Consider the following 24,352-nt stretch of genomic DNA (forward strand, 5'->3'; position numbering starts at 1 on the left):
CTACTGTGAAGATGTACCACAGTTTTGGATTCAGTCATAGCACTAAATTGTACTGAATGAAAACAGAAGCTAAAATTGTCAGTTTCCTTACAACTGCACTAGAAGAACAGGAGGACAGGGTGTAAGTTGAGCTCTGCTAGGCCTGACCATACCTAATCTTGATTCCAGACCTGCACCTTTTAAGGCCATTGACCAGCACCTCAGTGTGCAGAAGCAAATGCTGTACATTAATGATGCTTGGAGTGGAGCAGTCCTTTCCTTCGCCCATCCAGAATCTTCTGCCAGTCCATTTCATGGGATAGCCACCCCAACCAATACTAGGCTGTACGTGGTTCAAAAAAGGGCTTATCTGCACAAGTGTGTCTCAACAGATGCTCAACTCCAGAACCTGAAGGCCAGGCTGGCTTTTGCCAGCTTCACAACAGAACAAGGGCAATAGCTGCCCTGAGCTATTCTTGTCAATATGACTACGGGTTTTGAGGTAAATATCAAGCTCACCAGGTGCAGAAGTTCCCATCTTTGCCATTGGCGGAGCGCTGCTTTATGGCATCCCTGCGCATTCCCTTTGCAACAACAGCGGTTCCCAGATCTCCAGAGGAAATGCCAGGAGATGATAAGCATGTAATATTTATAGTTCTCTTTCAACACCTTTGTACTCGGGCAGGTACTCACAATGTAAAGAAGCCTCAATTCATAATTTTTCCTCATTAAAAAAAAAAGCTCTTCAGGGATTTTGACAGATGTAACAAGGCCGACGGCAGGTGTGGCATAATAAAAGGAAAGCACTTTGAACTGTCAGCCACTCTCTCAAGCCCCTCTTTGTGCCGCTCTCAGAGAAGCGTGCCGGTTCCACTTCAAAACAGCTGCTCTCTCGCAACTATCCCCTGGGCTCCCATTCATTCGGAGTGCAGGGAAGAAAACCAGTGCTCAGACCACAAAGGCCCGCTCAACCTATCCTGCCACCCTCACCCCCCTGGCAAAAAATACATCCCTGTGGGAAGGTGAATAGATCTACATGAGACATCGAAGTAAAGCTACCCATGCTTTTGAAATAAAATGCCCACCCCTGTGCTCTTTTAAAAGAAAGACATCTGTCAAAATCAACATTGACTAAAGCTATGATTCTGGGGAGAAAAAAAATAAGCTTGCCTTGTTGTGCACATGTGTACAAAATGCACATTTTAAGGGAGGATGCACCCCAAAATGTGTCTGTTTTCAAAAGCAGCATTGAAATGCATTATACTGGAAAAGTTGCTTGCAGGAAATGTGTATATTAGGGGAAATAGCATGCAAAAATATATGCATGAGGAGAAATGAGTACAAAGTTTAATGCAAACTTTTAAAAAAAATCTCAAAATTCAGCATGAAGTAAATGTTAGATCCGAAAAGTTCTCACAGCTTAGAAAAAAAGGGAGAAAATGAAATTGACAGAGTCATCTATCTCTAATTCCCAGATTTGCAGTCGAAGTATAATTACAGAGACCTTTATCTTACTTACTCAAACTTACTTATTCAAACTTAATATTCATAGTGGAGAAAACAGAGGTGCTTATAGCAAAACTGTTTGCAGCAAATGGTCACGGAACTTCATGTAGGACTTGCTAAAAAATATAAGCTGGAACAGCTCCTCTGTCGAGGCCCAGTTAAAGCAGGCAGTGAGTCCATCAGGAGTTCATTCATGACCCAGTTCCCCTGCTGGCCATCACAAGCACAAAGGGAGAAGGGCATCGACACATTCAGAGGCGCTATCCAATGCCTTTAAAGGAATAGTAGCAATTTTTACTTCATGAGATGCGTTAGCAAACCGTTACCCTAACTGATGTACTATATGTTTTTCCTAAGCGAGAGCCTTTGTGTGGGAGATGCTAGGACTTCTTATGTCTTCATCTTTTGATATTATGCAGAGGGTTGACCAAGAGGCAGCCCACCCATGAGGGAGGGAGAAGTGGCCATATCTGGCAGCAGAGCAGGAAGAGAGGCTTCTCCACTCTGCCCCACCAGGAGGGCCCACTGCTGTGGGCTCCAGTGGGTGCTCTGGAGAGCCCCACCAACCCCTCTTCTGCTGGGGCATGTGCCTCAAGCAGAAAGAGGCCGGTGGGGCCACTGTAGAGCAGTCCCTGCCTCCTCAATCCTTCATTATATGCAGCCACCAGGTCCTCAAGAAATCCATGCAAGCCCCTGCAGGAGCCCCAAGAGGTCTTGCAAGACCAACATGAACCCCCATAAGAATCCCACGAAGACTTGTGGCTCTTGACAGACAGATGCAGCAATGCCAAAGGTAAAGGTGAGGAGTCGTGCGATGCGGGAGCAGGTGGGCGATGCTGAAGCACAGGGTAGCTACAGTTCACCTTCCCTCTTTGCCCGTGTGACATGAGACCTTTGGCCAGGCTGAACTGGCATTGACACCTTGGAGGGAAAAGCTCTTAACCTGCCCCTGGGCAAAGGTATTGCAGGTAAGGCTCTAACCCAGTGATGGCGAATCTTTTAGAGACTGAGTGCCCAAACTGCAACCCAAAGCCCACTCATTTATCGCAAAGTGCCAACACCACAATAAAACCTGAAAACTGAGGTTTTAGTTTAGAAAAAACAACTCACAGCCAGTCCAAGCAAATATATTTATATCCTTGGCACCGCACTGACCGGCCATGCAAAGCTTGGGCAAGCTGCAGGTCATGAGTCGCAGCTTGTGACATCATTGCTTGGCGCCACTGCTCCTTTCCGAGTGTGCGCATGGCCCCTGTGTGTGCTGTTATCCAATGTTCAGCTGCTGGGGTGATGCTGGGGTGACTTGATCGCGTGCCGACGGAGAGGGCTCTGTGTGCCCGCTGTGACACGTGTGCCATAGGTTCGCCACCACTGCTCTCACCTTTTGTGTCCCATCCGATGGGTTGCACTCCAGCTCTCCTACAGCCTGCAGGCAAGAGTGGGCAGAGGTGATTTCAGACCCGAGCTGCAACTAGGCAGGTGTCTGACATGCATTAACAACAAAGTCAAGTGGGTTTTCTAAAAAATTGCTTTTGTCTAAATAATTGGGGACATGTATTTATCAAATAGAAAATAGATCAATCTCATGCTTACTTTACTTAGAGAGCTGTTCCATGGCCCCTTGATAGAGCTATGATAAGGACACTGTTCTCTAAGGGTGTAATTGAATGCCCACTGCCCCAGATACTTGTGTCTTCCAAGCTCAAAGGCGTAAAGGCATCCAGAATCCATGCCCTGTACTTTATCCAAGTGGCCCTTTTGGGCCATCTGCCTCAAGTGCCAGGGAGGGGAAAGGAAGGAGGCTGGGGCATGACAGGAACTGGCACAAACCAGCAACCCCAGTCTCCTCCTTTGCCTGGTGCTGGTGCACCTTCTTCTGTGCTCTCTGAGGCCCAGTTGCAACCCCAGGGAGGCAGCCAGCATGGTTCTCTGCACGCTGGCCGAGAGGGAGCCAGGCAGGAGCCCAGCCTGCAGAGGCCCAAGACCAGGGCACAGGAGCTTGGATCTGGGCTCCAAACAACACTGTGCTCCGGCACCATTGGATGGTCATGGGATTGTGTCCTTAGGTGGCTTGTGGGTGGCTTGTCAGAGCTGGCTAGTGAGAGAGGCAAGAGAACTCTTCACTTGCCATGAACCTGTTAACAACATCTCCACTGTATTATGTCCTGAAACAACATTAATCAGTTTACTTTATGTCCCCTCCATAGACAGCAACACCTTTCTCTTTTTTATTTGTTTACCTTCAGGGAAATATGTGCATCTTAAGATTATTTTTCTCCACTTTCGGGGATATTGGCATAAATGGCTGGGGGAAATTGTGCAAATTTTCAGTATGAAGAGCAGTTACCATGTCTTAGTGAATTTGCACAAATCTTCCCTAACTATTAAAGTTAATTTACACGAATCTCCCTGAAGTGGGGGGGGGGAATTCTACAAATAAATTCCATTCTGCTAATGAGTACATTTACACTCATTAGTGGAGAAAGTGAAGTAGGCTGCTGAGTGGTGTCAGAAGGGCTCGTGAGAAAAAACGCCAGGGGCAGGTAGGGGAACTAAGTGAGGAACTCGGCATGGCAAACCACAGAGCACCTGATCATCTATCAGGAGTAATGTGGATTAATGAGCAAATAAACAAACCCAGTGTAGCTTATTTCCAGAGTGGCTTCTTCTGATGTATAAACAGGTCTTCCCTCCTTCCCTCCCTTTGTGTGTCTATGTCTTCTCCCCTTCCAGCTGCAAAACACTTCAGCTGTATCTGGAATATCATCTGCTCCAAACTGCAGCAGACATTTTGCTCCACAACACCAGGGCATTCCCTGCGATCAGGAAGTTAAATGATAGTTTGCTCCCATGCATGAAACATCGAGAGATGCTCCCTGAGTATTAACCAGCAATCCAGCTAACAAAAGAATGGTCAGGAACAGCCATTAATTAGTGCGTTGTTATCACCCTGGAATTAAAACTAAAATACAATTCTAATTTCTAATGTAATTCTTTTGGAGACCAGGACAGAGGATTTAAAGTGGTGGCATTTTGTGGGTATTGTGTGTGTGTGTATCTTAGAAGTGTGAGGTTGCAAGGGGCAGCACTGTGTTCTGCCTTCCCATCTTCATGTAATGAAACTGAAGGCAACTGCAGTTCATGACAAAAATTGTTGCAGACTTTCATTTGAAAGGGTGAAAATCTGTGCTTGGAAACATTGTTAAAAATAAAAAATGATCAGCTGGCTAGTTAATATTTCATTCTCTTTTGATATGAACATTTACATTAAATTTTTTTTCTTATGGCTTCCCTAAAGGAGGGAGCTGTTATTTGCATGCTAAAGATATAAATGCTTAGTACCCTTTTAAAAGAAAAGCGAAGGGAGTAGAAAACCAAAATGTGGAAGCAAAGGCATGGAATTTAGTAATAAGCAATAAAATGGTTTAAATGGGGATACATCTTTGTACAGTGTGCAGAAAATAGGACAAAACGGAAGGGCCAGCACTTTTGGTAGGGCTTGGATCTTGCAGAAAGGTTCAGCATCACGGGAGGCTCGATTCATGGGTATGTTCTCCAGGGCAGTCCACTGCGATTAAAGGGAACCATGCTGCTGTGGTCTTCCATAACTCCCACGTCAGGGGCTTTCAGGGCTCTGACTACAGCCTTTCTGATCTCTTCCTGCTGTCCCGTCTGGAGAGACACAGATCCACAGGTCGGATCCCTTCTTCACAAGCAACAAACTTTGGCCCATCTACCCCACTCACCCAAGCTGCCCAGGATACTGAAAGGGTAAAGGCAAGAGAATCAACTACAGAAAGCTTGGGGACTATTAAAAGATGATGATGAGGAGGAGGAGGATAGGCAGGCAATTGATAAGAGGTAGAACACAAAATCAAAAATTGAGGAGCATATCACTAAAAAAATATCAAGACTGATTAAAAAAAGAATTTCTTTAAATATGCCAGAAGCAAGGAACTGCCTTATCACAGAATGTTTGCATGAAAAGAGAGTAAGTGGTATGCTAAAGGAGGGGAAGGGAATTGCAGTGAAACCAGATGCACACTTTGCATCTTTCTTCACAGTGAAAGATGGAAGATAGATATGTGTGCCCAAATTGACCTTTTTAGGAAGGGAACCTGAAGGATTGAAGAAAATACTGGTCACAAACAATGGCATTTTGGGCCTTATTAAAAAATTAAAATAACAAAAAATAAAAAAGTCTGGATTTAGAGACAGTTTAGAGGTCAGGTCTTTTTTTTTTCTGTTCTCAGTGCACTCACACAAACATGCTCTTAGCAGGCCACAGGAAAATAGAGGTTACTGCAGCTTCTTGTGGCAATGCTTCCTCCCTTTCCCAATTGTTTCCCATTCTAGAACCCGACTCTTTCCACCTAGTTCCATTTCTCACGATACGTGAATGGTATCTACCAGGGGGTTTCTTAAGGAATTCGAAATTGCTGAACATCCATCAAAAGCATGTAACCTGTCCCTCAGCTCTGGTGCACACCAGTAAGGCCAGCACTAGCCACTGGAACATCTGGAAGTGGGAGAAGATGACTCGCCAACATGGCCACTCCCTAATATTTCCTTTGCTGCTTTCAATGTCCTCCAGAGGAGAGAAGGGGAAAGCAGCTCTGAACTATTTAGCCTGTAAGCAGACCCTGAGCCCTCTGACCTGTATTTAAGCCACCCTGCTCTGGTCCTTGAAGTGCAACAAGGCAAGTGCTGGCAGTGAAGTGTTTTGGCTAACTAACCTGGTTTACTAGTTGCTGTTTATGAAGTCTTGATAATGGTGCATTGGTAATATTGTGTTTATCCCACTGCCTTTCCTGCCTTATATGTTTATCATTTTGTCTTCTATGAATTTATCGTTCTGTTTTGTAAAATGCCTTTTCCTCCAACGTGATGACATTTAAGAAATCAATACTTGTTATGGGAGCCACTCTGGGTACAGTGTGCCATTAGAAAATATCTTATAAACAGAACTAGAAAGACTGGAAGGATAGGTTCTCCTATGGAGCAGTAATTGGGGAGTAGAAAAAAATGGGCAGTTCTTGGCATGGACTTGTGTAGCGTTTGGGATTTCCAAAGATCTGTACTGGGATCAGTGCTTTTGTTCATATAAGGCCTAGACTTCTCTAGGCCAAGGACATTTATTTATTTATTTATTTATTTATTTATTTAAAGCATTTTTATGCCGCCCCCTTTGCAACAAGCCTCGGGGTGGCTTACAAAGCAAATAAACATATGTTGAATAAACATTAAAAATCTGGATACATCTCAGCAGAGCTATAAAACCAATAAATAAAAACAGCAATTAACAGTTAAACTATTGTTTAAATAAAAAGGTCTTGGCCTGGCGCCGAAAAACAAATAATGACTGCGCCAGGTGGACCTCTCTGGGGAGTGCATTCCATAGGTGGGGCACCACTGCAGAGAAGGCCCTCCTCCGGGTGCTCACCCTCCTACTAATATCTTTCACGGAGGGCTCCCGGAGAAGGGCCTTTGTCGCCGATCTCAGGGGGCGGGAGGGCATATATGGATGCAAACACTCCTTTAGATAACCAGGTCCCAAGCTGTTAAGGGCTTTATAGGTGATAACCAACACCTTGAATTGGGCCTGGACTTCAGTGGGGACCCAGTGGAGCTGACGGAGGACTGGGGTTATATGAGAACAACGCCCAGTCCCCGTCAGCAGCCTGGCAGCTCTATTTTGAACCAATTGAAGTATCCGGACCATCTTCAAGGGTAGCCCCACGTACAGCGCGTTGCAGAAGTCTAATCAGGAAGTTACCAATGCATGTGTCACTGTCACCAGGCAATCGTTCTCCAGGTAGGGACGCAGCTGATGGATCAGCCGAAGCTGGAGGAAAGTGCTCCTCGCCACCGCTGTTATTTGAGCTTCTAATGACAGCTCAGGTTGAGGAACACTCCCAAGCTGCTGACCCTGTCCCTAAGAGGGAGTGCAACCCCATTCAGGACAAGGTCCAGGTCCCCCATCCCGAAGCCTGACCCACCTACTAACAGGACCTCTGTCTTGTCTGGATTGAGCTTCAGTTTATTGGCCCTCATCCAGCCCATTACCTTGGCCAGGCACCGGTTCAGTACAGCCACTGCCTCACCTGGATTGGTGGAAAATGAGAGGTAGAACTGGGTATCATCAGTGTACTGATGATTCCACAGCCCACATCTCCTAATGACCTCTCCCAGAGGTTTCATGTAGATGTTAAAGAGCAAGGGGGACAAAATGGACCCCTGCAGAACTCCATGGCATAACTGCCATGGTGCAGAGTCATAGTCCCCCAGCACCACCTTCTGGAATCGGCCATTGAGATAGGAGTGGAACCACTGCAAAGCAGTGCCCCCAACTCCCAATCCCGCTAGCCTATCCAGAAGGATACCATGGTCGATGGTATCGAAAGCCGCTGAGAGGTCCAGGAGTACCAACAGGGACGCACTCCCCCTGTCTCTCTCCCTGGACAGGTCATCGTACAGGGTGACCAAGGCAGATTCAGTACCGTACCCGGGTCTGAAGCCGGACTGAAATGGGTCCAGATAATCAGCTTCCTCTAAGAGTGCCTGGAGTTGTCCTGCCACCAACCACTCTAGCACCTTGCCCAGGAACGGGATGCTGGCCACCGGTCTATAATTGTTGGCCATCTCTGGATCCAGGGAAGCCTTCTTTAGGACTGGCTGGACTACCGCCTCCTTTAAAGGGGCAGGTACTCAGCCGTCCCTTAGAGGCGTGGACCACCTCCAGGATCCAGGTCCTCCAGGATCCAGGTCCAGAGAGCTATTTTCTCCCTGAAATGCTTGGCAAAGTTGTCACAGCAGGCCATCGAGGGTGGCATGAGGTCTTTCTTGGGGCCCGGATGAAGCAGCCCCTGAACCACCCAAAAAAGCTCCGCTGGACAGCATTGTGAGGAGGCAATGGAAGCGGAGAAGCATTTCTTCTTTGCCACCCTCACCGCCACAGCATACCTCCACCTTTTGCACACAATGCAAAGTTAAACCATATGATCTGCTATAATGGCCACCAAATTCTAAGGTTTTAAATGGGTTGGGTCTTCCCCAGTCTCATGAATACGATGGTCAGTATTCAACTGCCAATATTCGGAGCATGTACAGGAGATAGCATTAAAACACATTTGCACTACAGGAATGAACTTGCTTTGATTGCTCTGGTTGCTTCCCAAAGAACCCTGGGGTTGTCCTTCCTCCCCAACAAGACATATGAGGACTAAGTATAACGGCTATTCAGAGTAATATTTTTGGGAAGACCTTTACACCATCCATTAAGTTCCTGGGGCCATGCATCTGTAGTTTCTGACTTTGTCTGTGATCCACCTTTGCTTCATTTTCCCATTCTTACTGAGCAATTTTACTGTTTGCTAGCAAATGGTGAGCATATCAGAGCAGCAGACTTGAAAATCTACAAAGTCAATTTTTTAAGTAGCCAGGAAGGCTCTCCTTGGATAAGAAGCAATGTGCTTACTTCAGATTTCAGGTCAAAGATGGATCATTAAGAGCTCTGAGCCATTATTCTTTTAGCACATAATATCAATAACAATAATGAAAATCCCTCTTGCAATAAATTGTGGCGATTACTCCCCCAGTCTCTGGAATCTTAAAGCACTCACTCCCGGACTTCTAAGGAATACTCCTGTGGTAGGCATCAGTTGAGGTGAAAAATGAATAAAGCATAACCTGTAGAAATGCAGAGATAAGTGACTGCTAAGACCTTGGCTTCTTCTCATAGGTCAGGGTCAGGCCCATCCATACTGCCAGGAAAGAAAGCTGTATGTCTCTACATACCCATGGAGGGCTTGCCTGAATGAAGAAGGGGTGCATAAAGTATTGTAGTGGACTTATGCACAGAGATGGCTGCTGTTTCCCCTACCCTCCCAGATATACCTTACCTGGCATTTGTCAAAACTCTGAATGTTATGATCCATTTTTCATCTCTTTATATTTATATATTTGCTTGCTTGCTTGATTTCTGTGACATTTTGGAAGGATAAAATCTCTTACAGAGCAATCGTTCTTATAGTGGGAAGGTGGGGAAAGAGCGGGCATCCCATCCGAAGCTTTACTGGCTCATCAAGGCTAGGGCAGGAGGTGGAGAACATTTGCAGCTGGAATGTATAAATGTGCTTTAAACTTGCACTTCCCATTGTAAAAATGGGAGAGAATGAAATGTGCTAGTGCAAGGCTCTGTATGGATGTCGAGCATGTTTTGGGGAACAAGGCAAGCTAAGATCCTGTGGATCAATGACCAGAATGTCACCAAACAACCTCTCTGGTCTCTGCAGTCCACAGAAAACCATGGGCAGGTCAGTTATGGCTTTCCACTGATGTACTGCGAAGACCTCCATCATGGAACTTCCATCTTCCTGCCTATTGCATCCTCAGGCCCTGAGAGGTATTTTCGAGGAATGCCAGCTGGCTGGCTAAGAGTGACTAACAAAATTCAAGACTGGAAATAAATCATCGATGCACAATGTAAACACATTTTTTAAAACCAGCAGAAATGAAGAGAGAAGCAAAGCCCAAGCTTAAAGCAAGGTGAAGCGCTACATGTTTCAACACATGGACAATCGCAAAGTTTTCGACTTTCTCTGAAAAGTCTTTAGAACCAATGCAAGGGAAGCTTCCCTTGCAAGAACATTGCACATCTGAAAAGACCCCGTGGCAGGTTGCTACCTGTCCCACCCACCTCTGAGGACCAGGACCAGGACCAGACCTATCATTAGTGCCTCAGGCATCTGATTTTGGGTGCCACAAAAGAGCAGTAAAATCATTCAATGTTTCTTCATGGGCAAACGAAGAGCAGAAGCTCTGGGTGCTACACACTGTGACCGAAGAAGGAGAATGTCTTGGGCTGGGAATGGCCCTTGGCCACACTGCTTAGGCTGGTGGCATTTGAAGTTTGAAACATCTGGAGGACAACTATTAGGGAGGGTTGGTCTGTACTGACTGACATGGTTCTGCAGCCTTTCCAGGCCCCACCTGATGTTGCCAGGATTTGAACTTAGCATCTTTCCCATGCAAAGGCATGTGCTCTTCCACCAATCCGCTATCCTTTAGGAATATTCAATCATGGAAGGCTTTGCAGGGAAGAGTAATAACAGTGTCCTGCTGAGTACAGTGAGGAGCACTCCTGCCCTCAGACAACTAGATGTAACTGCATGCAGAACTACCATCTGATCCATCACTCTGACAAGGGCCACACCTTCCTCTTTGATCTGCACTGTTAAAACACTAGATAAAAAATCCCATCATATAAGTAGCGATTTGAAGAACTTTCCTCACTTCGCCTACCGATGGGGCCAGCCCTGGTTTCAGTCTTGCTACCCTGTCTTCTTTCTACACTCTTTCCCCAACACTCTAGAAAAGCCATCTTGGAAGCCTCTACAGTGAAAATCCAAGGTTGTTTTTCAAAGATCTGGAGAACAATACCCTGTTGAGAGCCCCTTTCTTGCAACATCAGGTAGCAACCTGCGCCTCTGCTCTACCACTACCATGCCCTGTTTTGCTACCTGTTTGATGCATTTTGGGAAATCTGAACTCGTGCTCATGGGACAGAATCCTGTAAACACTTGCGGAAGCACCTCATTATAATCGCACCAGTCCCTCTTGAGAACTTCCCCCATTTGGCCATGTTGCAAAAACCCAACCAAAAACTTGGTATGGAGAATTTTTGCTCCTTGGGGTCTGGATAAACAATGCTTCCTGTATCAGACTTTACCATCCAAATGGTAAATTTATTTCAAACATTTGCAGCTGTGCTTGTTGGGCTGTGGTGGTGGAATACAAATGCACCGTTCCCGAAGGTAACACATTCATTACTCAGGTGCTGCAGTGAGCTGCCCTCTCCTTCTCCTGGGCAAACATTTCTATCGCTCTCCCAGCAACAAACAACAATATTTGGTTGCTACCATTGCAAACATACATTTTCTTCTTCAGGGGTGTGCATAGAAGCAGTTTCAACTTTAAGGGAAAACATTAATTTTGAAGGTGATTGGCATCTAGAGTTCCTTTTTTTATTATTTTTTTGGCTGAAGCCAAGAAAATAAATACATACTTTTTAACAAATCTCAGAAGACACTCTTACCAAAGTGTTTCTGGTAACAAACAGAGCTGAAACTACACAGGTAGTACGTTAATGACATGAGCCGATTCCTGCGAAACAGTAACTTGATCTAACCACTTTGGATAAGTAAAAGTTTAATCATGAGGGCCTTTGGAGTTTTATAACATTTCCTTCTATTGCAGGCTTAGCATGCAATCCTACTGCTCAGTCCCACTAACTAGAGGGGGTTAGGATGCCATAGAGATCCTTCTCTCCTTGGGCTCTACAATAATTTCATTTCTGTTCACTTATCATGTGATCTTATCCTATTCATGGTTGTAAATATGGGAAGGGTTGCTTTAAAAAAACTAATTTCCAAATTTGTGATCATATTTTTAAAAAAATGCTTTTAAAAAAATTGCATTCTGGAGTGCACATTTAAAAAGGAGACCCATATAGTTTAGTCAACTGGGAGAAAAATATACACAGAAATCCACACTTTTTCCTGTTGAAATGAACCCCCCCAACCCAACACCCCCCCCCACAGGTTAAGAATAAAAGGAGGAAGCAAGCCAAAACACACTTTGGAGTGATATTCATGGGAACTGAGGTGAGGTGGGAAATCACTGGTTCTCCCACTCCTGCCGGGGGTGGGCTGGGTGCATATGGTTATGCATATGGCTACTGGTGGGAAACTAAAACTTGGAGCTCGAGTCCAGGGGTGGGATGGCTTGGAAAAGCTTCAGAGGCACAGGAGCTCAGTTCCCCAGTGATGTCTCAGAATCAGGCTGCTAATGCATGCAAGCCTCAGTAGCCCAGGGCGATAGCAGAAAAAGCATGGGATCTTTCACGGCAGGAGCGTCAAGCCTCTTTCATTTTGAGGATTGATTTCAGGTTTGAGAAATAGCGGGAAAACCACCAACTGACCAGCAGCCAGGGAAAGGGGGTGCACCTGGAGGAAGGGGCTATGGCTTCTCAGGGAACACTAGAGGGCTGGAATTCACCTGTGGGGCTGCACTTCCATTCCCTTGTGCTGGAAGAAAAACCAGAAAAGCAAACCAGCTGCCATGCCACCTCTTGTTCTGGCCTCATACTTGGGCAGGCCTTCCAGATGTTGCTCCACAGCAGATTTTCCCTGTCCAACCAAGTCCAGACTGCCCTGCCCATCTGGATTTCCCTAGATGGTTCAGCTTTGTTTTCCATTAGTGGAACTATGTTTACTATTTACATTATTGTAATCATGTTGTGTGATTTAACTCAACTGTGTTGCTTTTTGTTTTACAATGATCAGGATTTCATTCAAGGTTTTAATTTTAAATGATTATAATAAATTGCATTTTTGATGCTTGATTATGCCTTGGCTCCACATTCACAGGTCTTCTTCCTCTTAAAAGCAAACTAACACAAATATTTGCCCCAGGAAAATGCATTTCCTTCCGCCATTTCTACCATTTACAAGAGAAATGCCACATTTTTACAGTTGTGGGGCAATTGTGAGTGCTGTGTAAATTGTGCAAGTTAAGTTGACAAGTTTTTGGAAGGAGATGTGACATGAGTAGTGCTAAGCAAACAGATCTCATCCAGCTTAGGCACCTATTCATTTTTATTAAAAAGAAGGTGGGCAAGTGGGCAGGCAAGAAGGAAGGACAGGAAGCGGGAAGGACGGACGGACGGACAGATGGACGGACAGACAGACATGGCACCCACCATTGTGGGGCTGCAGAACATGTCTTTATAAATGTGAAGAGAACCTTGTCAGAGTCATCACCATGTTCACTGATATAGAGAGAAAACGGGAAGATCCTGGAAAAAATATGTATGTATGTATGCATGCATACATGTATGTATTTAAAGCTTTTATAGACCGTCCCATTACTAGCATCCTGGAATGGTTTACAGCAAGCCATATTGCTTCCCTCCTTGGGTGAAATAGTGCAAAAGCATTTGCCCCATCTCTTTGAGATGTCAGACGGGGGATACAGTTTGCAAGATTTATGTATAGCAGGATTGCATAAATAAAAAGTGCAGATGGACTGTGTTTTGAAGAACTGCACTGATACTGCTAAAATACCTCAGCTAGTCAGCTTACATATTCTTCAAACACGATCTGGCTGCTATGCAGAATCTGGCTTGTTCTTCCAACTTAAATATTTAGCAGTGCCTGAATATATAAGGTGTAGGAACAATCCAGTTCTCTGTAGTGATGGGTGAAAACTCCCCTTGGCTCCCTTCAGAAATGATTGGCTCAGTAATTAAAACCTGGATTGGCAAACACTGGGAAAAAGTCATCTGTCCTTTTCTGCCAGCTTGTAATTTCGCCATGTGTGCTCTGACCCTCCACTGGACATGTGTCCTCTTTCACCCCCAGACTGAAGTTCCAAGCAGCAGCCACGAGAGAGAGCTGCTTTGACACTGAATTATCCCCTCACAAAAAAGCCACACCTGAACAAGAAAAGGGTTTTATTTAGATCTGGATGGGGGGCCCACAGTCATATTTTGAGTAATGGCTCAGGACTTGGCAGATCCAGGTTGCGGTCCCCACTCAGCTGTGAAACTCAGCCTAACCTACCTTCCAGCGTTGTTGTGAGGATAAAATGTAGAAGATGAACCACCCTGGGCCCCTTGCAGCAAAAGAGCTGTGATATTAATGTAATGCTTAAAAGGAGGGCAATGGGAACTCCTACCATTGATGGCATTCTTTGCTTTACGAGTGAGACTGACAGACACGGGATGGTTGCCAGCTTGGAAGGAGGCCAAATGGCAATCTTTACCCATCTGACATTTCCCCAATTCTTCCCAAGCGGCCTTTGAGACAACAGCGGCAAAAGAACCGCTGGGCTGCAGCGGCTTGTGCGATACGCCAGCCTCCGTTTGGCCCACTGTTTCCCAGCTCTGCTGAACCCTGAGCGATGTGGTGGAGCAGAGTTGGACCACCTCCAGCTGGGCTTCTTGTACACGTTCTCCTGCACACCCCAACTGTTGAGGTTTTATTTCTGTAGTTTGATGGCAATGGTGGTGATGATTATCCTGTTCTACTCTCCACTCGGGTATTTTTTTTTACTGTAGAGAGGTACAGTATTTAAATCTTATAGATGATGATATAGGCAGGCAGGCAGGTTCATGCATTCAGGCTGAGGCGGAAACAGAAAAGGGCTGGTGAAGAACGCCATAGTCCCTCTCACTACTGCACTGCATCCCTGAGACTCCATGGTACTGCACAATACCCCTACACTGCTGCCTTCGTGTTCACTGGGGTCTCTCCAACTGGCACCATCTTTGGGGTGTTATCCGCACCCCAAATTAGGCTATCTAGGACACTTGGGCCGCTGTTAGCACCTAGTGGGAGCGATCAATAAGATATCTTGAATTCCTTTCCAGGCTAACAATAGCCACCGTTTACATTCCCTGACATGCCAGGGCATTATGGGAAATTACAATGGCAGCTTGACTCAGCTCCTAGCTTTGACAGAAAGAGGGCATATTCAGGACACTGTCCTGAGACTCATGTAAAGGATGGGATAAAAAAATGCTTTAAATAAATAAAATATAAATGAAAAGAATCAAGTAAATAAAACATCCCGCATGTATAGCAAGAATGTCTTTTAGTTGGCATCCAAATTGTTTGCTTATGCCTGTTTCAATTATGTCAAATGATTTAATTTTTTGAGTTGATTTACTAATTCAGTCTACATAACTCTATATATAGCTTTATACATTCCTTTTTCTAATTGAGGGAGCTAAAGGGTATTTTCCTAAGTGAATAAAACCCAGCTAAATTTGATCATGAACAGGAAAGTTAATTTTCAATAGTTGTAGTCAGCCAGGACAAAAGCAAACTCTCTTTAAAAAATAAACAATGCGCTTCTAGCTTGTAGCTCCGGAACCTTAATTTTGTCCTCATGAATTAAAATTAGTCCCTATTGACTAATCAAATGCTTCTTTAATTAATGAACATATTAAACACATTAATAGTTGTGGCCCAAATTTTAGGGTAATGCTACCTGAGCCAAACCTTTGGCATCAAAACAGTCTGTCATCTAAGCATAAAAATGAAATTAAAACCTCTTAAAAGCCATTGATCTGGCTTATCAAATCTAGAGCTCACCATTATTCAGTTCTGAAAAGACTGAAGATTTTAAAAAGAGAAGTCTTCCACCTTCTGCAGCCAACATCTGTGTTTTCTAACATCTGCAATGTACAAATCAACAGATCTAGATAAGCCTTTCTAGAAGGCCAGGAATTAGGAAAGGGAGAAAACAGTATAGGAATGATATGCTTGCTGATGGATGACTTTCCCCATCAGCCCATTATACCACTTCATTTAATAAAGCAGAAAAATGCTTTTATTTCATTAATAATACAGTAGGCCTTTATTGTGCTGAAGTCTGGACTAACGAGAGGCGTAATAGAAGAGGGTGACCAAGCCAGCAAAGAACCTTTTCCCTCCTTTCTGGAGAAAAGCAACTCTTCTTATTTGGGGGCTGCAGTTCTAATGAGAAATGCCTTGTTTGTTTGTTCTTTAAGAGGATTATAATATAGAAAAACATATCCAACAGCTTCATTCCTTGAAAGAACTGATGTTGCTGAAGATGAGGATTAGGCATTTCCCTCTTTATTTACTCTGGGGAAAGTGAAGTAGGCACTAAATACGGGGGTGCATACACGATAATTTTCCTGTCACTTATGTAATGGGGGAGGGGGATCAGAGTTAATGCTAATTGTCACATTAAAAGCTTCTTTGAAAAGGCACTGGAAGCAGGCTGCGTGTTCTTTTTCCAGCAATGATCTTTGCCAGTGTTCCTGTACTTTTACACTTCCCATCTCAGACAGCCCTGATTAGCTAATGGCACCAAACCTATTATGATTATGGCCACCACCGATCAATCAGCAGCAAGAGCACATGAATGACCCTGCTAGGGCTGAGCAAGGATCTGCTACTCCAGCATCTTGCTTCCTGCAATTCCAGAAAACTCACAGGCAAAAGAGGAACAAACTCCCACCCTGCCCCCTCGGCAACACACCAGCTGCAGCACGGTTTTCTTTCCGCAATTTCCATCCCTCCTGCCTCAGAAGATGCTGCATCGTGTGTGCTGGGTGCCCTTGTCAGAAACCCAGACATGTGGCTGCATCAAGGCATGCCCAGGGATGGATTCCCACCCTGAAATCCAATTGCTCACACATCCCCATCTCCAAACTATAATCTTTATTTTATAAAGCACAATTGTTCCCTGCTCTTAAATTGCCTCTTAAAACACACACATTTAGAAAAGCCTACATGCCTAAAGAGTTCCACATGGGGAAAGAATCCCTGTGATTTCTGGTCTTCTCCTCGATTCCCTTTTTCCAAAATTGTTTCTACAACCCAGTCCTCCTCTACGATGATTTTAGTGGGAAGTTGTGCATTTAATTACAATGCCCTCTTTGAGTCTTTAAAGAACTTTTTGCTGGTGCAATGAGAGAGTTCATAAAGCACCCAGAGCCAGAGCCGGTGCGGTGTGGTGTGGCGTGGCGTGGCGTGGCGTGACGTGATGTGGTGGTAAGAGTGCTGGACAGGGGACCAGGGCGATGCAGGTTCTAGCCCACCCAATCCGATCCCTGATCAGAAAACTCTCTGGGTAAGTTTGGGCCAGTCACTTACTCTCAGCTGAGGCTACCCTGCGAGGTTGCTGCTATGAGCATGAAATGGAGCTATGCGAACGGCTTGGGCTCCTCACAAGGGTTCCCATCGAAGTCCGGGCTCAATTCAAGGTGCTGGTTATTACCTATAAAGCTCTTAACGGCTTGGGACCTAGATACCTAAAGGAACGCCTTCTTCCCTATTTGCCCTCCCACCCCCTGAGATCGGCAGCAGAGGCCCTCCTCAGGGAACCCTCCGTGAAGGAAATTAGGAGGGTGAGTACTCGGAGGAAGGCTTTCTCTGTGGTGGCGCCCCATCTATGGAATGCGCTCCCCTGAGAGGTCCACCTGGAGCTGTTCCAGCAATATTTTAATAAGTTTAAATATTGTCTTTTCTATGTTTTTAACTGCAGCCAGTGTGGGTCGGGAATTTATTTATGTTATATTTTATGTAAGCTGTCCTGAGGCTTTTGCGACAGGACGGCATATAACTATCTTAAACAAATAAATGGTTAAAAGGGCAGGATGTAAAAGCAATGTAATAATAAAAGAGTCTCAGGTGCCCATTTCAGAACCGATTTCAGCAAAGCAGAGAATATCCCCTCTCAAGATCTCCAGAAGGTAGATGACTACTTCAAAAAAAAAAGCAAAAAAAAAAAAAGGTGTCTTCATATCACAAGGCTGGAATCTCATAGGCCAGCTTGGAAAACAGCCATTTATCTGACATCTACCCAGTTCAATCCTAATAACTCCTGGAGAGAGGAATGGTCCAAGTTGCCTTAATGCAGCTTGGACATTAGTGATCCCTCTTCCAAACTCCCTGGCTATAACCTGCCTTGAATTGAATAGAATTAGATGTGATACTGGAAGCAGTGCCTCTGCTCTGTATCAACAGGGATGAAAAGAATCTCCTCATTGTGACTGTGGTGCCGATGTGCAAACTATCAAACATATGGTGCAAGAATACCGAAGGCGTGCATTTCCTGGCTCCTTAGAAGATCTGCACGAAGCAACACCAGAGGTGATCTGGTTAGCTGAACTAGACAACCGCTATGAGGCTATTGCTGTACCCCTGCAGAAGTTTGGAATATATTTGTGCAGTTTGTGTATATGTATTTGCTTTTTCTGTTGTAATGAATTCATCATATGCTAAACAAGGTGCCCTTTTGCCATTTCAGAATATTTTTTTCCCTTCATCTGAAGCTGTGATGAGAAATCAAAACATACAAGCTTCTTATTATTTAGCATTACTCCAAAGCATCTCCAAACAAATAAAATGCTATATAGGTAAACAAATTCCAGAACTGAAGTCATTCATTTAAAGCGCAATTACTAAAACACCTACACAGAACTTATGACCAGTAGGTTAACAAATATATTTACATTCTATTTGAATTAAGATCTTTGGTATCAGTGAACCAACACAGGAGTAAAAGAGTGATAAAGACGGTATAAATTTCCACAATGAGCTTTTCGTCATGAGCAGCGGCCAAGACTTGAGGAAAGGAGTGACCCAAGTGGGATTATGAAGAGCAGGGATGCAGACTGACAGCCAGACTTTGACCCCAGGGCCAGGCCTGAACCACAGCAGGGCTGACCCAGGGCTTTCTGCTGCCCGAGCCTTGGACAAGGCACTGCTCCTGCATTCCAGGCACAGAAGCCAACTGGACTGGCAAGTCCTTTCGAACTACAACTGGGTAGGGTCCTCCATCACACCCAAAGGCAGCAGGGTGGTTTTCAAGGTGCAGGACAGATGCTGTGGCACTCATAGCCTAGAGCAGTGATGGCAAACCTTTTAGAGACCAAGGGCCCAAACTGCAACCCAAAACCCACTTATTTATCGCACACTGCAATAAAACCTGAAAACAGCCAGACCAAGCAAATATATATATGTCCTTGGCAGCGCACTGATCAGCCATGCAAAAGCTCGGACAAGTCACGGCTAATGTGTTGCAGCTTGCGCCGTCACCGCCTGGCACCACTATTCCTTTCCAAGCATGCGCATGGCCCCTGTGTGCGCTGTTATCTGATGCTCGGCTGCTGGGGCAATGCTGGGGTGACTTGGCTCACTGCCGACAGAGAGGGCTCTGCGTGTCCGCTGTGGCACGCATGCCATGGGTTTGCCCCCACTGGCCTAGACTGTGGAAGGGTTCAAAGGACTGAGGAGGAATGGCTGGCGGGCTGCCACTGCTGCCCCAGAACCTATTGCCTGAGGCAAGCCATGCCTAATGACAGTGCAGCCCCACTTCCAAACCAGTGGGTCCACCTCCTGAAGCAAATGCCATTTATACCAAGGGCCTCGTGCTCCTTAGGGTTCGTCCATCAGCACAGACAGGAGCAGACAGACTGCTAGGTCCAGGCCAGAGGATTGCTGGGTTAAAACTCTCCCCTCTTCGTGGAAGGGATGGAGCAGTGGAGTGGTAGACCAGTCCTTGATGGACCGGAGCAAGTTGCCTACTGCTTAGAACTATCTAAGATCCTGCTGCTTGCCTCCCTCCCAGGCTCATCCACACCTGGGTCTCCATCATGCCTCATGGGCTCCTTCTGGCAGCCAGGACAGGACTTACTATATGTTGCCATTCCCTCTTAAAACTGTATTTCTCTGCCACCATTATTTGACACAATTCTTCAGCTGTTCTTTATCCTGTACCCCCAGAGGTGAACCCCAAAAGTGGCTCTAGGTCAACCAACCTCTGTAATTAAGACTGATGTGCAGGATCAATTTATTTTCTCCTCTGCAAGAGGTAGAAAAATGGTAGAATCCTTTTTAATCCTGTCTTTTTCATCTAGAACTTGTAATGGACAAAAACTCAGTGTCCAACCCAATCTATAACATGGGGTGCTCATATGGGGTGCTGTCCTGAGACTTGCTAGTATAGGGGTTATAAATGTTGAAAATGAAATGAAATGGTAAAGCGATGTTGGAATTTATCTTTTGCATAATAACGGAAGATTGTCGATTCCAATTCCAAAGGACTCTTGAATCTGGTCTTACTTGGTGCCTTGATGCTCTGGGGTGCAGGGAGCGGGAGCCACGTCTGCATTTCATCCAGCAGAGAAAACATCTTGGCCTAGTTTCAGGTTTATGCTGGAGCAACTGCACTAATGGAATTGGCTTTCCTGCCTCCTCCTCCCCACAGCAGCCCCTCCAGCGCCCTGCATATACTACAGAGAGTGTCAGGCGACCCTGTTGAATGGGGTGAGTAAAGGTATGCATGAGAAAGGGCCTTCTGCCAGCACCGCGGAAGGTACATCCTGGATCCAGCCTCCTACACATAAAAACTAGTGTGTCAGTAGAAAGTTTGCCAAATGCTGAAACAACAAGGAGCCAGGCAGCCTAGTACAAACACACACATATGCCACATTCACGCACGCGAGCACATTTCAGGATGGTTCTCCTTGAAGCATTCACTCGCAGCACAACTTCCAGAAGACTCTTGTTCAGAACAGAAAACCTGGTTACTTGGGATTTTGGACACCGGGAGAACTGAACACACCCTTGCCCAGGAAGAGGAAACATGAAAGTGGGGTGCAGACATGTTGGAATTTGGATGTTAGCTCACTTGAATTCTGGATGCCTCACACTGCTGTGACCCTGTTTCGCAGCAAACATTTATTTTAAAGTAACTCTGATGTATGATATTTTGTATTTCATCCTAATACGAGAACTTATCATGACAATTATTCTGTTACTTGCGTTTTAACACAATATAAAGCTGTGGGCTCTACAGCTGGTCCTGAAGGACCAACAGGCAAGGACAAGCCCTTAAAGATTGGTTAAGAGCTGGTCACAATATGCAGATCTTCCATGCTTGCTTGGGCAACTCCATGGGTCATGCCAGCCCACCCTGGCAAAAAGCCAGGATAGATTGATGGTTGCAGGAACAGCCTACAATGTACCTGACAGACAATGGGGCAAACCCTCGATTGCCAGCCCCTTCTGTCCCACTAGCCAGCATCGCAGGGGACTTGTGATTAGGAGCCATGGAATCTGCATATATCCTGAACAAAAAGAAAACACACAAGCACAAACACCAAACAAATAAACAAACAGTTTAGCCTCTAAATCCTCATTTTCAAAGGACTCCATCATTTTCACAGCTGTCAGAACTTCTTGGTCCAGTAGAAAGAGATGGTCTGCACTTTTTCATCTTTCACAGCACTTAAAGTCTCAGGAATGGGTGGAAAAGTCTGGGGCAGTGAGACCTATCAGAGGAACATAAAAAAATCCTGAACATCCTGGTGCCAGGAAGGTATAAATCTCTCCACCCATTTTGTGAGCAAAGGTAATTCATGTCTTTGTTTTCAATGGATGGCTCATATTTTTAACAGCTGTCAAGACAAAGCAAAGTGGAAAAACAAAATGTATTTGGAGCATATTCTTACAGCAGAACATCACACCAGGACAATACACAGGTTAGGTTTCCATTTTCATACACATGGAAATACACTCTCTGTACAATCATTTATTTGCACAATTCCTGCTAACAGATTTCTTAAATAATAAGAATAAGAATAATAACGACAATGATAAATTAACAAGAACTATTTGCATGCCTTTGGTCCTCCCAAAATGATAAAGTGTGGTGAACCACTGACAACTTCTTCAGTGTGCCATGTCAGCACTTTGAAGGGACTGTAGAAGGCCAACAAAATGGAGATCATGAAAAGGTATCTCTGCAAAAAAATGTGAAGCAAGGAGAAAAAAGCTCAGCAAGACAAAATAGTTTCCGATCATGGGGGCAGAAGTAGCAATCCAGCGACTGTCACCCAACTTGCCACTTGGGGTCTTTGGATCTGGCTGTGCATCAGGTAAGCCCAGCAAGAGCAACAAGGGTCATTTTTGCTGCTCTTGCCAAATAGCTGACTCAGCATTGCCTGTAGCCCATGGTGTACCTGGGCATCTAGGTAGGGGTGACATGCCAACCCACCCTGGGTAAAACAACCGTGGCTACAATTCATGGGTTCTCGGGGTGGCTTATTGGGGAGAAAAGCCACCCTGAAGAAAGTGATCTGGGTTTGGGTGACATGACAGCCCAACATAGCTTGCTTCCCATGGAGAATTAAGAACATACAGACTTAAGAACAGCCATTGTGGTTCAGAGGAATGGTCCAGGCACCCAGCACTCCGTTCACACAGGGGCAAACCAGCTGCCTGCAGGATTGTTCCAGCACGATTATAGCAGAGGTGCAGCCCTCCAAGCTCCTCCCCAACTGGTGCACGCAGATATACTGCCTCTGACAGCAGAGGCTGCACATAGACAACAGAGCTAATAGCCATCGATAGCCTTCTCCCTGAATTTGCCCATCCCGCTTTCAAAGCCACCCAAATGGATGACCATCACTCCTTCCCGCGGCAGTGAGTTCTGTAATTTAACTATGCTGCGTGAAGAAGTCCTGAATCTCCCACCAATCAGCTTTGTGGGATGACCCCAGATTCTTGTATTACAAGAGAGAAAAACATCTCCCTGTGTGCTTTCTCATTACGACAAAGGACCATGTACACCTCTATCATGTGTTCCCTCACTCAACTTTGTTCTAAGCTAAACAGTCCCGGCGGTTGTAACCCTTTCTCAAGAGAAGCTGCTCCAACCCCTTGATCCTTCTAGTTATGCTTCTGTGCACTTTTTTGCAGCTCAGTGATGTCATCGTTCAGGTATGGCAACCAGCAGCGTACTCTCTTGTGTCATGAGAACCAGGTTTCTGTCAATGATAAGCTAGCATGTCGGAGAGAAAGGTTCCTGATATGCTAGATTTCTATCTGGCTGGAATGTACACGTTCTGAAGCAGTAGCATCCCAGAAGGCTACCCCTTGGGGGATTGCTTTTTTGAATGGGAATTTCATTTCCTAGAACACCTGCCATGCAGCCATAGCTCAGAGGAATTTGTCAGGATTCAAACAGTTGCATTTGGATACAGATTTTTATATTATGAAAATCGCAATGAGAAATTCATGGCAAAAGAAGTGAGCCATGGCAGACTACCAATATCTCCATATTATGTATTGTCAAATTTAGGCTGGCTGCAAAGAGAAGGTTTTGAGTTTTCCCTATCCTTGAATAGTCATATCACTGTGGGAGCTTCACTGAGTTGAAGACAGAAGTGGATATATATTTGTTTACATCTCGCCTTTTCCCCTACAAACAACCCAAGGCGGGTTACTTAAACTTCCCCCTCCTTTCAATGTTTTAACCTCACAACCACCTTGTGAGATAGGTTTCGCTGAGAGTCAAAGTTTGGCCCAAAAGCATCCCATAAGCTGTCCAGTGGAGACCAGAACTTGGCCTTCCAGGGTCCCAGTTCAGCACTCTAACCAGAATACCACACAAGCTTTCATTTAGCAAGGGCCACATGATGTCTTCTTAGCCATGCCCACAGTGCAAGGGTAGGACCATTTCTTCCGTTTTTCCAGCTTCCCTGCCTTCCTGTATGGCAGGACTCAGGAATGGGAAACCTCTGGGCCGGGCACTCTGCCTGGTCCTCCTGAAATTCCCAGAAAGCTGCAGCCCCTTGCCTTTTCCCCAACCAGGTTCCTAGAGGCTTAATCACTGGCAGGAGGGATTCAAAAGAGCATATGTTACAGTTTCGGCATTTTGTCCATCTCCTTTGCCTTTGGCCTTCCCATACTGGAATGCAGCCCCCAACAGCTTCCTCAAGGTCAAATTCAGTTCTTGGGTTGAAAGAGGTTTTGCATCCCTATACAGGGGAAGAAGCCCATTGAATTTTCTTCTAAACAAAAACACACAGGATTGCACAGTAACAGGAGCAGTTAAACAGTTTGTTCTGGTGTGATTAAGTATGACTAACGTTCCATGGTGCCTAAACAACAGTAGTGAAGGCACCCGGAAGATCTCTCTTGGATGGAGAAGCAGTGGAAGCTGGCAGTCCCCGTGTCAGTGGGATGGTGTATCCATCCCTCTGGCCTGAATTTTAAAGAAGCTGCTCATGGTGCTGGTCTCTGGGCTTGCCTATCCCCATGGCGGACCATGGTGCTACCTAGGGAAGAGCCCCTGTGGCACGGAGCTCCTGGGCAGCATCAGAAGGGAGCAAAGCAAGCTACAGTCCCAGGACTGCTGGGAGAGAGGCAACAAGGGTTAACATTTGTGCATGACTGATACGGTTTGTAGTGTAGATGTGCCCTGTAGCTTTACAGCTGTTCCCATGAGTTAATTATTCCCACTGACTTCCTTTCCAAGA

The sequence above is a fragment of the Varanus komodoensis genome, unplaced genomic scaffold, assembly GCF_004798865.1.
Source record: "Varanus komodoensis strain SLA01 unplaced genomic scaffold, ASM479886v1 scaffold10, whole genome shotgun sequence".
Classification (NCBI taxonomy): domain Eukaryota; kingdom Metazoa; phylum Chordata; class Lepidosauria; order Squamata; family Varanidae; genus Varanus; species Varanus komodoensis.